At 44.0% G+C, this 7,356-nt stretch overlaps 1 pseudogene; it reads left to right on the top strand.

Moving 5' to 3' along the window:
* Positions 1-6,756: 6,756 nt before the first annotated feature.
* On the top strand, positions 6,757-6,963 carry LOC110311055 (annotated as a pseudogene).
* Positions 6,964-7,356: the final 393 nt, after the last annotated feature.

The following is a 7,356-nucleotide window of genomic DNA, read 5'->3' as shown; positions in this document are numbered from 1 at the left end:
ACCCCTACCTGGCACCCACACCTCCTACCCCTAGATGAAGAGCTATTGGAAGATGATGGTGGTGGTATTGGGGGGAGGGAGAGGAGAGTCAACATTCTTTGGGATTGTGGTCACTTGTAAAGTTACTCATGTTTCATGGGATGGCCCCACACCCATGAGCATGTAAGCAGTGCTAACTGAATCAGCGGGACATTGAAAAACAAAGAGGCAAGCATCTTTCTGTGTTTCTAAGTGCTCCAGATATGTTGCTTCCTGCGTGCTCAGTGGCACAGTGGAGCGAAGAAAGAGTGGTGTGATGGTATGCATGCAAAATGGGTGGCTTGGCTTTGCCAGCTATTAGTGGGTGTTGGAGAGCAATACCAGGCACAAGATTACTGCACCTAGCTGGACCGCAAGTATCTAAGCTTTTTGGTTTTATTCACTGATAGTTTTCAGCATACATACAACCCCTCTTCTGTAGAATTCCCCAAGCTCAGCCTAACATTTGACTATGGGTCTCTGTATCTGCACTCCTGATCGTCTTAGTGGGTAGTATTATATTTCAGGTGAGAGAGCTTGGGGTATAAAAGTAAAATATGTGGTAATATTTTTACCAGAATATGACTTATCTCTAAACATGATTGGTCTCATGATCTGGAAATGATCCATTCTCTCAACAGGACATTCCTCACATTTTTCAGGGTTTTCCCATGATGATAGAACCATATTCTCCAGCCCACCAAAGTGGTTCTAGGCAACACTGAAAGTGTACAGTGTCTACATGCATATAGGTAATTATTTTGTGGCATGGCTAAGATTTATATAGATGGAATAAGGGAAAGGTCTCAAACACAAAAGCCTGCTGGGAACTGGGACTCACAGAAGACAGGAACGTGGTATTAAGAGAAATTTCTCCGTGTCTGAAGGGGGCACCCTTTACTCAACTCCACTCTTTAGATTTAAAAAAAAAAAAAACAAAAAACAATTTGTAGAAGTTGGCAACTAATTAAAAACGTTTTAAAACAGCGTGTGGGGTGAACATATGTTTTGAGGGTGTATTTGGCCCAAGGGCTGTTGGTTTGGGTCTCTCTGTAAAGGATTCGTTCCCAAACCTGGCGGCAGATCAGAATCAGCTGTGGAGCTGAGGAAACACAGATGTCTGGTCCCCTCCAGACGTGCTGAGCAGAGTCTCCTAGGGGGTGCTGATGCACAACCAGGTGGGAGACTCAGGAGAGCTAGGACCGGCTGATGAACAGCAGCCATCATAGATGACTCTGAAACTCAGTTGGCAGAGCAGATGTCAAAGGAAAATCAACACAGTTCAGGCTGGTGGGCGTGTCTTCAACCAACTCTCACCCATCATCCTTTTGTCCAGTCATCTTGCCCAGTCTTACCTTGAGCTCATGGTCCTCTTGCCTCCGCCTTCCAAGGGCTGGGATTCTTCCAGTATACACATCACCATGCCTAGATTCTTTTCTCCCTTCTGTGTTTTCTACTATGGTGACTATTTGCCACTTGTGGATACTTAAATTTAGACAAGGCCTGATGATGTATTTCTGTGCTGCAGGACTTGCCCAGTGTATATGAAACCCTGACTTTAATTCCTGGCATCAAGGAATAATTATTTTCATAGCTGAGGTAGCCATACTTCAAGTGCTAATCACCACGTATGAGTAGAAGCTACTGAACTGGCCAGCAAGGGTATAAAACTCCGGCACTAAATAAAGCCAGACCTGCTGGACAGTCCAAGTATAGAGAGAGCATGGGAAGGTCAAGAGTGCTTTCAAGACCTTTTAAGCCATTCATGTGGGGCTCTGCTATTTACAGGGAGTAGCAATAATTAATACAGGATATAACATTTCAAAATTGGCCACATGGGCTTATGCCCACTAAAAGAGATGCTTACTTGAATGCAAATTAATTAGTAGGTAGAGAGTTTTTTTTTTTTAATGAAAAGGTATTTGTGCATTCATTGGACCAATGTTGATCTAGTACTTTCTAAATGCCAGGCTCTCTCTCTTGGTGTTTTAAATTATTCAAGTAAAGTTAAAAAAAAAAAAAGTCATCTTGGGTATCTTCCAAGAGTTATCTTCCCAGGTATGTCGAAATGTTTTAGTTTCCAGGTCTCCATTTTCTCTTTTAATTATATGGAATTTTACTTAAATATAATAGCCGTCACCAGGTTATGACATGCTATTCAGTATCTGTAATGGAGCTCAATCGTTAAAAGGGAAGGAAACGGATACCTCGGTGGTTAATAGCTGAGTATACTCTCTTCCCAGAGCATGCTTTGCCTTGTGAGGCAACAACCATGGAGTTAATACAACCATGTCCAGGTGTGGAACCTGACTCTCCCTAGCTTTGTCTGACCAATCCAAGCAAACAGCATCTTCATGGTAGTCTGCCCAGTCCATGAATAGTTAGTTACTCTTGCCTGGCTGCTTTCATTGGGTCAAAGGCTCTAGAAAGACAGAAAGAAACTGTCTTTGAAAGAAACAATCAAGGGCTTTGGCCCTTGTGGTCAAGGGTAAACTTTTTAAAGATCTGAATCTTGAATTCATTTCCCTGGCTAGGTTTACCCCAACTGCCTCGCTTTTCCATACGTGGATGTTTCTTTCCCACAAACACTGCCTTTGAGGTTTTTGTTTTGTTTGTTCTGCTTTGTTGTAAATCAAGATCTTATTATGTAGCTCAGGCTGGCCTGGAACTTGGGATTCCAGCCTCATTTTGAAATAAATCTCCCATCCTTTTGAATTAGGATATCCAATTTAATAGTAAAACCAATTCTATGTTTGGCGTTTGTGTGCATGCTTGATAGTAAAACCAATTTTATGTTTGTTGGTTCTGTGTGTGTGTGATTCTGAATTTTGAAAGCCACAACAAAGAGAAATGTCTCCTTTCCAATATCAAACCTGAATTACCTTAGGCTCCCTTTAGGGGCTGGTTTTCCAGTAACTGAATTTGAGTAACTACATTGAAACAGTCTGAAGCATCAGCTAGCATATCCTTTTCTGTGTCAGATATCTGGTGAAGACCACTGTGCTTAGCAGAAGAATAGAGGGGTGTTCCTTCAGGGGGTTGTTTGTTTTTTGTTTGTTTGTTTGTTTTTGTTTTTCACCCAAATTCAGGCATCGTCTAGCAAAAGTCTCTTTTAAAAAAGTATGACAAGCTAGTTGGTTTCGACATTAGAATTGTAGAAAAACTGCCTTTGCTCTCTTACAGCTTCAAGCCCATGGTGTTTGTGTGTTTTGGAGCAAGTTGCTTGACTCTTCTCGGCTCTAGGTCTCTAAAATGGGAGTCCTATCTAAGGGCTAGCCATGCTCAGGAAAAAATGGCAGGTTCTATTGAAAACTCATTTCCTCCTCAGAACTGAAGCCAGCGGGAGCCAGTCTCAGCACACTAAGACCCTGGGTTGACAACATTCTGTTTTTCCTTCCTTTTTTAAAATTTAATTTAAAAATGCATTATGATCCTATCCACCCATTCTGGACTCTAAGCACGTCACCCACCACATCTTTCTCCCAACTTTACTTCGTCTTTATGGTGTTATGGATGGATGTCAGGGTTAGGGAGGATCCACGCCCACATCCTGCCTCTACCTCCCACCCCTACCTGGCACCCCCAACTCCCACCCCTAGAGAAGAGCTATTGAAAGCTGATGGTGGTGGTATTGTGGGGGGGGGGAGGAGAGTCAACATTCTTTGGGATTGTGGTCACTTGTAAAGTTACTCATGTTTCATGGGATGGCCCTACACCCATGAGCATGTAAGCAGTGCTAACTGAATACAGTGGGACGTTGAAAAACAAAGAGGCAAGCATCTTTCTGTGTTTCTAAGTGCCCCAGATAGGTTGCTTCCTATGTGCTCGGCAGCACAGTGGAGCGAAGAAAGAGTGGCATGATGGTATGCATGCAAAATGGGTGGCTTGGGTTTGCCAGCTACCAGCAGGTGCCAGAGAGCTGTACCCATGCACAGGATTTCTACACCTAGGTGGATCACAAGTATCTAAACTTTTTGGTTTTATTCATTGAGAATTTTCAGCATACATACAACGTATGTCAAAATGATAATATGGCCTGGCCCCTCCTCCCTCCAGCTTTCCCAGACCCACGCCCAACCCTACCTTCCAACATCATATTCTCTCTTTTGTCTTCCTCCTCTATGAACCCACTGTGCTCAATTCGAGTTGCCCATAGCATGGGTGCAGAGCATCCCCTGGTGCACAGCCATCTACAAGAGGTCACACCACTGAAGAAAACTGACTCTTTCCTCCCCTAGCCGACCCCAGCTGCCAATAGCTTTCAGCTTGCGGTAGGGTAGGGACTTCCTCACAAATCTCTTCTCCATCCAACCTGGACTGTTGCTTACTTTGATCTTGTGTAGACCCCACACTGCTGTGGGCTTACAAGTACCACAGCCCTGTGCTTTCCAGAAGACTATGACAATTCTCCCTAACCTCTGGCTCTGAACCTTTCTGGTCTCTCTTTTTTGTGATATCCCCTGAGCCTTGGATGAAAGCGAATGATATAGATGTTCTTTGCGTGGCAGAGCATCCTAAAGTGGTTCGTTCTCATTGATTAGCGAGTGAGCGTCTGTGCTAACTGCAGTCTGTTGCCGTGCTGAGTCTTGATTGTTCTCTTTGACTAGTGCTGAGCCTCTCTGCCTGGTGGGGGTGGGGTGGGGAGTAGAACACTGGTAAATTTGTTTGCACAAAAAAATCTAGACTCTTGGGAAGCAGAGGATCTAAGTCTAAAAGGCAGAGTTTTCAGTTTGAAAAAAATGCAACAATTCATGTTGTTAGATGGTGTTAAGAGATGATTAATGTGAAGGAACTTGAGGTCAAACCTGGCTGGGGCAAGACTGTGCTAAGGGTGGGCATCTGAGGGGTAAGAAGTGAAGACAGGGTTGCAGAGTGGGAGCCCTGATGCGCCCCCTCTTCTCTCCAGTCGTAAGCAGTTAATAAATCATTCAGAGACATGAGGGTTAAATTGAAAGTGGCTTAATAAGTTAACAGTTTTGTCTGCAGCATATATGTAATTGGGTATTATGTAGTCTCTCTGTGGCTGTGAGGATAAAGAGAGAGGTGGGTGTTGCCTTGGGAAAGAAGGAAGATGTAGTGAGCAAACACTCTAATTCCTCATCTCCGTTGTGTGTGTCTGGTGGTGTTAAGCAGTTTCACACAGGGACTTTCTTCCAGGGATTTTGCTGATAGTCTTTTGTTATTTTAGAAACCTTGGTTATCTTAGTCTTATCTCACGGTAGGAGGTACTTCCTTTATGGAAATGTCAGCCGTGTCTGTTGACTCCCTTATCATCAATGAAAGTCTTGCATGATGAAAGGGTCAAGAGTGGCTTACAAAAGATGTCCCTGTTACATACATCATGTGTGTGCATGCAGGCATGCATGCATACAGACACACAGACACACACAAGCACACATATGGGGAGAGAGAGAGACAGAGCGAGAGCGAGCGAGCGAGATTGAGAGAGAGAGAGAGAGAGAGAGAGAGAATTCTAGCCGTAATGACACCCTGTGCTTGGGGCCAGCAAGATGGCTCAGTGGATGAAGTACCTCGTGCCTAGCCTACTAATCTGAGCTCCTGAGTCCCACCTGGTGAAAGGAGAGAACTGACTTCTGCAAGTTCTCTGACCTTCACAACCATGCTATGTAGAACACACACACACACACACACACACACACACACACACACACACCCCAAAAGCCCACAGATCCTGTTCTTGAAGAAATCCTACTTTTGGAGGGATGTATAAGGACCTATAGAAGCTAGGAACTAACATGGATACAGAGAGGTTGAGACTGTGGAAAGTCTTCTCCATTTCACTACAACAGAGACAATGAGCGGTGGGTGTCCAGCTGAGCACCATAGTGCACACTTACAATCCTGACACTGCACAGGCAAGGTAGAAGTCTCACGAGTCCAGGGTCAGCAGGAGTCCAAGGAGGCAGGAGCTATCCCAGAGGTTGTAGAGGAATGTTGCTTACTGGCATGCTCTCCATAGCTTGCTCAGCCTGCTTTCTTAATAGAACCCAGGACCACCAGCCCAGGGATGGCACCATCCACAAAGGGCTGGGTCCTCCCCCATCAATCATAATTAAGACAATGCCTTATAGCTGGACTTTTTGGAGACATTTTCTCAGTTGAGTTTCCCTCCTTTCAGATAACTCTAGCTTGTGTTGAGTTGACATAAGACTAGCCAGCACCAAAGTTAATAAAAGAATAGATTCTCGTGGCTGGAGAGATGGTTCAGTGGTTAAGAGCACTGACTGCTCTTCCAGAGGTCCTGAGTTCAATTCCCAGCAACCACATGGCGGCTCACAGCCATCTGTAATGGAATCTGATGCACTCTTCTGGTGTGTCTGAAGACAGCTGCGGTGTACTCATATAAATAAAAAGTAAATAAAGCTCTAAAAATAAAAATTAAAAAAAAAAGAATAGCTTCTCATAACCTATCGTGTGGGAAACTCTATATAAACACTCTATAAATGAGTCTGTTATTTTGGGTGAAGAGAAGGTCAGTGATATTGGGCAACTTGGAAAAGCAAAGAACCTTAGGCCAATGTCTGGAACTGTCTTGTACACTTGTCTGTCTGTCTGACTGTCATGACAGCAAGTAGGAAACTATTTGGCTAATGTCGAGGAGCTGTGTTGTGGGGCAGCAGCAAATGCAATGAGATCCACTGGAGTCCACACATACGGAATTAAAGAAATAGAGACAAGCTATGTGCCTCTCCGCTCTCAATCCGCCATCCCACAACCATGGATCAGGTAATGCAGTTTGTAGAGCCAAGTGGGCAGTTTGTAAAGGACTCAGTTCAGCTGGTTAAAAGATGCACCAAACCCGACAGAAAAGAATTCCAGAAGATTGCCATGGCTACAGCTATAGGATTTGCTATCACGGGATTCATTGTCTTCTTCGTGAAACTGATCCATATACGCATTAATAACATTACTGTGGGTGGCTGAGTCCTGTCTCATCACGGGACGAGTGAGCCAGTGAGGGGGTGACAAGTGCACGAGGTAAAACATTGCCTGGAAAAAAAAAAAAAAAAAAAAGAAAGAGCGGCAAACTATTACATTTTGGGTACATTGTTCTATGACATTATTTATTGGGGGGGGCGACCTGGCCACTGGTAAAGAGCTCTCTTTTCAATTGATGATATGAAAAGCAGTGGTATCAATCATAATTGTACATTATTCTTATGAGGAGGATAAAAACGCTTAAGTGAATCTGCTTTTCTTACCTAGAAAGTGAGAACTGAGAACTATTTGTTCTCCCAGCGACTAAGCCTGCTTCCATTCCGGGTCTTTTTCTCATGTGGTCCAAGATTAAGAGTCCTCAGTTGAGCTCAGAGTGAG

Source organism: Mus caroli, chromosome 15 (genome assembly GCF_900094665.2).
Source record: "Mus caroli chromosome 15, CAROLI_EIJ_v1.1, whole genome shotgun sequence".
In the NCBI taxonomy this organism is placed as follows: domain Eukaryota; kingdom Metazoa; phylum Chordata; class Mammalia; order Rodentia; family Muridae; genus Mus; species Mus caroli.
This window is presented reverse-complemented; position numbering and strand designations above follow the sequence as displayed.